The sequence below is a fragment of the Sinohyriopsis cumingii genome, chromosome 8 (assembly GCF_028554795.1).
Source record: "Sinohyriopsis cumingii isolate HCF-2022 chromosome 8, ASM2855479v2, whole genome shotgun sequence".
Classification (NCBI taxonomy): domain Eukaryota; kingdom Metazoa; phylum Mollusca; class Bivalvia; order Unionida; family Unionidae; genus Sinohyriopsis; species Sinohyriopsis cumingii.
In genome coordinates this window covers 32,605,466-32,615,158 of record NC_142968.1, presented here as the reverse complement: position 1 = coordinate 32,615,158, position 9,693 = coordinate 32,605,466, and positions in this window count along the sequence as shown.

The window sequence follows — 9,693 nt, the reverse complement described above, 5'->3', positions numbered from 1 at the left end:
GTCTGTGAGCTTAAAATTTATTCGTGTTAACATGTTATTGTGACACCGCAGATACACAGGATTAGTTGGTTCTTGCACGATTAAACTTCCAGGGGAAACTTGTGGTGTAAATGTATATAAAATATATCCTTGTTGAGCTTGATTTGATTTTCCGAGATCTATTTGATAGCTGCCATCGACTACGTCACAAACCAGATTGACCACGATCGTGCCGGTTATATTAACGATTCCCGGAGATACGTGCCTGCCGCCGCCATGTGGATCATTATTATGTCTGAGAACAGTTGGAGGTGGTGCTAGTTTTCTCCACGCATCAAGTATTTCAGGAAAGTTTCTCGCGACAAGATCATTGAGGAATCTTATTAATTCGCCAGTTTCAAATCCTGATAATGTAAATTTTAATAAATCTCCTTCAGCTATTTTATAATGATCAAGGTATATCTGCCTGATGGTTGTTATTTTATCTTTTTTTCCAACATCATAAGTACTAGTATTTATTACCTCAACAATAGTTTGATTAACGTATTTAATGTCTGAAATAATCTGATTTAAATGTTGTATCGTTGCAATGATATGATGTTTTAGATCGATTTTGGGATATTCCAGGATATAGTTTTTAAATAAACATACTAATGTCGTTAATGCAGTTGTGTACTCGGTTTTAATTTCATTAGCCATTGATCTAAAATTTCTTTCATAAACAATATCAGTTGAAGTTTTTTTTTATCAAAATCAATGATAGAAAACGGTGTTATAGGATATCTTTTACCATCATGAATAATATAAGTATTATCCTTGTCAGTCCATGGATACAAATTTCGGTATTTTGGAGTTATTATAAACCTAGCTTCGTCGGTGAGAAATTCATTTAATTTTGGTTCAGGTGGTCCTTCATACACTAGGGGAACATCAGGCCAACCTAGTACGGATTTTATCGTGGATTGATAAATATCAACGGCATAATCAGGAGAATGCATCTCAACCGTCGAGGACAGCGTCGGCTCATGAACGTTAATCGATATTTTTGCTTCTTTTCCGGTTATTGATTTTATTCTACGTTGAAATTCTTCATTGGTCTCTTCAATCTCATAACTACCACTGGATATTCCAACATCTATCCAGTCAGGAGTACCATCTGGTTAGTTCTTGTTAGCAAATACAAGCAAATTATTTGCTGGTGTACCATTAAATGATTTTGATCTGATATTTGGCCAGCTGTAATATACTCGTAATTGAGCTAGTGCTATTTCTTTTACTGGAATTGCAGTAGGAAAGTTAATACTAAATTCAGGATTAGTTGAACTTTCCGAGATCATCGTTATCTTTGGCGGAGTTGTATTAGTCACAATCTGCTGGAGTAATTCTGTCATTATTAGTACTTGTTTCTTTAATACCGATACCTTCATGATATATTTTAGTCATCATTGAAAACTCGAAATCAGATATAATTCCATCACTGAGACTCGCTGATAACAACGAGGATAATTTCGAGTATGCTACCATCGTTGTGTGTAATTTTATTATGTAATCGGATAATTTTTCATTCGTGCAGGTACATATTTTGTTGTGATGATATTAAGCACACCTGCAATCGTTGTTGCTGCTGAAATACAAATAGTTACAGCTACTGGTGCCATCATTGTCACCGCTGATAATATAACACCTGTTTCAGCAACAACAGCAGATACTGAATAAACAATCACATCAACGATAACTATCGTCGTCGATATCTTTTTACTTTTACTGTATATTGTTCGACTCGATCTTTTAATGCTGCCTGCCATTCACGCGCTTGATTGTACCTGTATTGTGCACCATCCATATATTTTTATGCAGTAAATAATTGAGGTGTTTCAGCTACAAATTCCAAACGCCACCAATAAGATGTTCCAGTTAATTCCTTATCAGCTGCTTCCAAAATAAATATTTCTTCGGTTCCGCTATTTAATATAACAGATACAACCCCGGAAAACTTATCGGTTGAATGACGCCATGGAAACGTCGTAAATATTTCAAATTTTACAGCACCAAACACAGACAGCCTGTATACGCCAGTGACTGTTGCGGTATATCTAATAGTTTTATTGTGTTGCGACCATTTTGCGAATCCAGATGACACCGTGTATAAGATATTTGTAATATGCCCAGGAGTTATTCCGGCTGGAATTTTAATCAAACTGGTTTTGTTAACGATATCAGGAATCCCCGCTACGATATCCCGCTGTGTTTGTTTGATCGTGTCGATGTTCGTCTTAATATCAGAAAGTTTTATGTCGATGACGGGAGGAGTTCCAAAGAATTTATCTATGGATTCATCGGTTTTTTATGGTTTCTGCGAAATCTTTCAAAAGCTCTTACGTGAACATCATACTCTTCCCGCAGCGTGGATAATTTACCATCTGCGATGATGTATTTGACGTCAACGTACTTTTTTGTTGCTGCGTCTTCGTCGGATGTTGGATCTCTTAAAACTACTATTTTACTTCCGTTCATGCTGAGTTCACCCGTCATTGTGTCGCTGGTGTTTTTCACGCGATTAGCAACATTTTTTGCAATTTCATCTCTGATGGTTGTAAACGATATACTTGAATCCCTGATTTTGCCGCTGTCAGTAAATACAGGAATATTATCCGTAACTGCACCGAGTACTCGTCGAATTATATCATTCCATCTGATGTTGCTCGTTTTTAGTTTACCATATCGATCCTGAAAAATAACATCCTCATCTGGGTCAACTCCAGCCAGATTCATGATATCAGCGAGTTCATCTTTAGTTGCGTACTTTGACAGATCAACGTCGGATCTTTTTTTTCTTACTGGTAGATGAAGATCTTCCGTAAATATCAACCATTATAATAAGACCTGTTGTTTAAAACGAAGCGGTTGCTTGTATAATCATGCACGACTTTATGTGGCGGTCTGGATGATTTTGATGTAGCGTTAAGTACATTAATTACTTCACGGCCACATATTGGCGGATCTGTCATTGTTTGTGTGGGTAGTGTTGAATACCAAACTTGCGCGTGGAGTGGTGCAACATACTTGATAAATTCAATTGGTGGAGCTAACCCGTATGAATCAAAATAAACAATTCCACGTGGATCAACCGCGTATGATACCCAATGAGTACCGGGTCCTGAATTTGAGTCTAGATTACTAATACCCGTTTCGAATTTGTTTGGTTGTTTTGGTAATTGATCTCACATAAAAACACCTCTAAAGGCTTTTATTTTTAATTTTTTAGCAACATCAAGTAAATCAAAATTTGATGCTGGAATATCTAACGTGGAAACCTCAGACCTATTCCCCAGCGAGATTCCGGTAATCTTAGACCGCGTCACATTTTTTGGTATCCATTTCCAGTTGCTTTCTTTAGAGCCATTCGAGCAGCTGTTGCAATAGCACCTAACGCGGCTGCTTTTGCTACAGCTGGAGCGGCAGCAGCTATTAACGCTGGAATGGCCGCAAGAAGTGGAAATATACCACCAGTTTTAGCCATGTCTTTGATGGCGCTCGGAGAAAGATGTAATTGAACTCCGGTTTTTGATTCTAGGGCTTTACTGAAATGTTTAATCTGATTATTTGTCAACGATAATTTGTTTGGACCACCACCAGTCTGATCTCGTTTTAGTGATATTTTAGTTCCGCATTTGTTGGCGTTTTTTGATTGAAGTTTTTTTTATCTGACCAGGGGTGAGAGTAACATTAACATGACCATACGACATTTTTATATAAATATATTTTTCTAAATAACATGATTAAATATTTTCCACTGGTGCATCAACGACTCTCATTCGACCACTACGACCTTCAAGTAACATGGCTTTATCGCTGAGTATGACCGCGATTCCTCTGTAAGGACCATAAACAACTGGTGGACCAGCCGCGATTTCTGGCAGGGTATTAACACGAGCTCGAAAGTGTATATCAACGACAGATTGTTTGGATAGATCAAGATGTTCCAGTGAAAAATAATAAATCGGATATAATGTAAAATATAGTTGTGATATTTGCAAACCAGTATCTATATTTTGATCACGTCCCATGAATGACATCAAATGATGATATGCACGCGCTACATGATTTTGATCAAAATTTAACAATATATTTTCAGTTGGTTCTTGATGTCCATTTATCTGCAAGGAAACTTCATTAACTCCAAGTTTGTCAAATATCATATGTGAACGTTCTTGATTATTTGTCCGAGCATTATTTTGCAGCGCAATAAAAATATGCCGTGGTGCAGAAACACCTTGCTGTGATGCTATATGCCATGTAAATAAACCATTAACAGAACTTTGAATAGCATCTGTGGTTACTGTCAACCATGATAACCATGATTTACCGCCTGAATCCATAAAAGAAATTAATTTTTGTTCCCCAGTAATTGATGGAGTCATTACTGGCATCCACAGTGAAAGCTTTGATATATTTACTTTATCATCAGCAACACCATCACCTCGCCAGATTACATCATTATCATCACCTTTTCTTACGAGCACAACTGTGTGTTTAGCTCCAAAGATGACCTTTCTAACATTTCTGCAAAATCCAAAGATGTGAGATAATGGAATTGCACACTAACAATTTCTATTATCTCCTGACAACGCTGCTTGGCGTGTTGCAAATCCCAAGTTGTATCTCGTGTTGTCACCTCGTATAATATCAAAAGCAGCAGCTGGTCTGTCTGCGTATTCAGGACCATCATCAACCGGTTGTGGATCAGCTGCAGTACCTACTGGTGTTCGTATTTTAGCATACCTGATATGATCAGCGTGGTCAGTAATATCCTTGGCAAACATCATTGTTGGACCAGCTGATCTTGTGTAATCACCAGAATATCTCGCTAGACCAATTATTGTTGTAGCAACATCAACATCCTTCTGAATTGATTCAATATTTTTTTCCATCGATCATATATGTGGCGCTATCAAACAACGCCATAATTCCGTTGTTGACAAAACCAACACGCAAATTAGCAGCATATGGCGTATTAGCTACAAAATTCGTTACAAGTCTACCTTCTACTTCAATAAACGCCTCAGCGGGCAAGAAATATCTACTTGTATCATGAACCTGTAATTCTATTCTCCCCCGCTGATTCGGTTGTCTTGCGTCATAGGAATAAAACTGATAATCACGTACTGATTCATATTTAACGACAGGTGCCTCCATATCAAATGCTGTGTCTGTTTCGCGCTTGAACATTTTTATTATAATTACCATTTTTCCAAATGATGATCTAAATCATCGTCGACGAAGACCGCTTCCTGCTATTAAATTTGATGTTATATTTCTTTCTGCTTCTTCAGATAATTCCGCTAGCTTTTTATTTGCAGCCTGATTTATTATTTTACTTAAGTCTGCGGGCATAATTTCAGTACTTGGTAATTTTACCTGTTGTTGTTTTCGTCGCAATAATCGTGCTAGTCTTTCTTTAATTGCCGAGAACGCCTTACCAGCAACATTGTCAATTGCTCCAGGAGCTTTTTCCCGAACAATATCAATAGCTGTCATCGATAATTGTTTTGCAATAGGTACTGCTTTTGGAGCAATCCTTGTAAATAATCCCTGAATAACATTACCAAGTCCATCTCCGTAAGTAGCTCTGTAGATTGGTAATCGTGAGTTTACCGCTCTGACCTGCACGGGTTTACGATGATTATTATGTACTATCATCATTTTTAATTTACCATTTATTTAACAACTAGTCATCAATAAGTTCATCGATAAGTTCTCGGTAAACGCCGATATCCATGATACCACCTTGAAATAATCGCCGGCAAATATCAGCTGCTTCATTAATTATTTCTGGTGAATTATTTCCGGCACGTTTTCCTCCTATGAGAACTTCTAACCGTGACACATCATTAATGATATTATCAGGACATAAACCAGATCCTGTTTTAGGTTCATCTTGAGGTGTTTTAAATACTGGTGGTTGCATTACCGGAGAAGGTACTTAAGTGGTGACCGGGTATATGTCAGTTGAGTCACTTCATCGAAATCCATGTGGTGAATCTACCGGTGAATATGTCATTGCCGGCGCAGAAATTTTTTTACGTTGTAAATGTGGAGGAAGCTGATACTGGGAGAGTTGTTCTTGTTCTAGTTGTCTTACTCTCTCTCTCTCTCTATAAAGTATTTCTACTTCTTTATAAAGATCTTTGTATTTCGAATTATCACTTCTAACCTGTCCTTTGTTTGCATGTATGCGATATATCCATTTAATAAGATTATCATCATTTATCTCTTTATGAGGGTGGTTTAAAATATCAGATTTGTTAAGCATATAAAATAATATTTTTTCGGGTAATTTTTCTCTTTCAGTATTTCTAATATCTTCAACAACCCCTTCCTTAAATCTTGCAATTAATTTTATATTTTCTTTTACTGGCTTGGATTTAGGTGTATGTTCTTTTTGCACGTCGGCGACTTCAGCACGAAGTTTTCCGATACCTTCAACTATTTCTTCACCACCAGGTGGAGGTTGAGCCGCAGCTATATCAGTTGGAAGATCTCGTAAAATCTTCTTTGTCTGTTTAGTTCTTCGTGCTATTTTTTTCGGTTTGTGCCGCAGTTTGTTCTAATACCGGAAAAATACCCTTTTTCCTCTTTTCATCTTCCTCCGCAATATCTCCCCATATAGTTTTTTCAACAGCTGTTGAAACTTTCTCAGTAGCTGCAGTGATGGGTTTAAACAGTTTTTTAATGTCCTCTTCGTACTCAATTTGTGCTTCTTGTTGCGCTTGTAGATTTTCTCTAAGTGAATCTCACACGGGGAGAAATTTTTTAATTGCTTTTAGTCTCTCTCGTGCTATTCTTGCAGTATGAGATTCCGGATGTACCATTATTTTGATATAACAATTTTTTAATTAATATAGCAGCAGAAGGGGTGATGATAAAATTAAATTGAATTAGAAAGATATCATTAATATAATGAACAACTGTGCGTGGCTGCATCAAGGAACCACTAACAAATGTGATAAAAAATGTCGTGGAGAATATTGTAAAAAACATAATTATCTTATAAAGAAAAACCCTCATGCTGGTCCACGAAGTTGTGTTGGTTGTAACAACGGCGTTAGAAGATTGTATCAGATTTGTGCAAATTGCGGTGGAGATCGATATCGAAGTTTAATGATATATTACAGAAAAAGAAAGAACACAAATCCAAAGATAGAAAAACCACCATCAGAACTTGAATATCACTTAAAACATAGAATAAATGAGCATAAAGATTCCCAGGATTTAGATACAAATTCCCAGGATTCAGATGAAGATTCCCAGGATTATTCTGAATAACATAGCAGCAGAGAGGGCTCGTCTACAATTCTGTTTGGGACAAACAATAACCGTAAACGTGGTATTGACCTCTATGAAGGGTCACTATTTTTTTTTGTCTAAAAACAAAGGGTGACCATTCCCTATAGTGGTCTGATCGCCCTCTCTGCTGATTGTCCTGAAGGGAGTGTTTGTCCTCGGTGACGGGTTCTTCTAGCACTGTCACTAACACAGGTTTAAAAGTGACTTTTTGCCTTGGAGGTTTGAACTGAGGATGACAACTCATGAGCATAATGAGCCACTTCTTTGGCCCAAGCCTCAAAACCCCAATTTTTTCAGTGACGTACATATGTCCAATGAGGGTGTAAGTCACGAGCTACACACACATCGTCATACACTTCTTCGGTACCTAAACGTTTAGGAATCTTTTTGTCCCTGTAGAGGTCTAGAAGTATCCGGATGAAAACGCAAGGTTTTAAACAAAATGAGTCACTCGTGCTCATTTAAAGGTGTCACTTTCGTGTTTTATTTGGCAGTACGTACTGTTTGTAAAGACCACAAGGAACAGGCTGGTAAACGAAATCGCAGAAAGCAAGTCACTAAGTCACACACCACACGACGACCCAAATTCAATGGACATAGTTCTTGTAATAAGTGCTGGTAATCCTCCACCATCTGAATAGTGTCATTGATTTCCTTCCACGGAATCTGTTGTATCGCGAATGATGAAGGTTTTGGCATGGTAGCCTGTTTTTATGCACTCTTTTGTCGGAGGTAATAAGTGTACTTTCTGCACAGAGATGACTTTACTCCAGTGGCGAATCTAAATGGTTTGGTCACTAACTTATACATCATAAGACACCGTTCAGAAGTTTTCTCTTCAGCTAAGTTTACGTTGTGTAAAAGATTTTGGTAATCTTCTAACTCGTCTTATGGAATTCGTTGCAGTATGTCTACCTTGTAACAAAAAGAAAGCTAATCATTCTCGCCCACTTCCAGTTTAACAATGTCTGACCGCTTGTACACTATCATCTGAATCAGTCCTCTGATAGAATTCAGGTACCAGTGGTTTAAACACCGGTGACGTAACGGATGCAATTGTTCTTTGCGATTCACTTGTATTTTGAAAAGATCTCTGTAAATGCCTCCTCTCAACTCTACAGGCAAACCACGAATGTTCTCTTGTAAAGTATCCATGATCAGGTCCCAATTAGATAAATCCTGTTCTAGTTAAAACATTTGAAGTAGGTAATCCTTCCCTATTCATGGGCCGTTTTTGAAACGTTTCTAATCGACGGGCACAATCACAGGCAAGTAGACATGAAATTGGTATGGTTTGAACTTGAAGTTCTCATTGGATCTCTCACTCAATTCTTGCTGTGGCGATGTCATCCTTCTTGTTGGTGGCTATCCTCTTGTAACAATATTTCTTATACCGACATGTCAATACGGAAAAGTGAAGTGATTGGGAAGACGCACTTTCTTCTGGAACACGATTTTATACAGCGTTTCCAAGGGTAGACGGACGATTTCGTGAGTGGGTAAACGTACAACCTTGTGCGGTTTGTAGTTGGTCACTTTAAAGTTTCCATCCTCTCCAGACTGCAAGGCTTCCATCAATACGCCAACGGTCACCACTTGACCGTTGCGATAACTGAGAGTAAATCCTTTCACCTCCCACTCCGTTTGCTCTTCTTGTGGGTCAGGGTATTCGTAGCCGTAAATTTTAGGGCCACCACTAGCAAAACTTAGAATCTTCTCGTCCGGGTGTTCGTCTGTCCATGCTCCTCAACGGTCCCCTTCGATGTCAGGGTGACATTGCCCAGGGCGATCAATGTAGATGCAACTGTGCGTGTCAAAATACAGGACGCGAACACCTGGCAGTTATAAAGCTTCGTGCAATTTTAAGCGAGCATGGGGTGTCACGTAAGCCGCAATGATGACATTTCCAAATTCGTCAGCTTGTACAAATTCCAGTTCTTCGTAATTGACTAAGATTAAATCCTCACGAACGACGTCCACGTGTTTTATGTATTTGGTTTTGTCCAGAATCGAGTGGAAGTACCGGGAACGTTCTGTCAGATACTCTGTTTTAGGTAAACACGGTCCTTGTGCCATTTTGCCCCACAAGGAATTTAACATCACTTTGGCAAACGATCGTCTTCCTTCGTTTTTCTCGATGTGGTCTAAAATGATGCCTTCCTGCTCCTAGTATTTCTCTTTAAATTTCTTTTGGTCTTTGGGAGTGTAGCACCATGAAGGATAGTCTCTAGCTTCTTATTTCAGTTTTAAAAATGCATCTAAGTAGCCTGCGAAAATACCTTTCTGAGTCTCGTCGCCCTTGTGATATTTTTCTGTCTTGGGAAAGTGGCAAATTTTGTACACTTCTGGCAGCTGGTACCCCAGGTC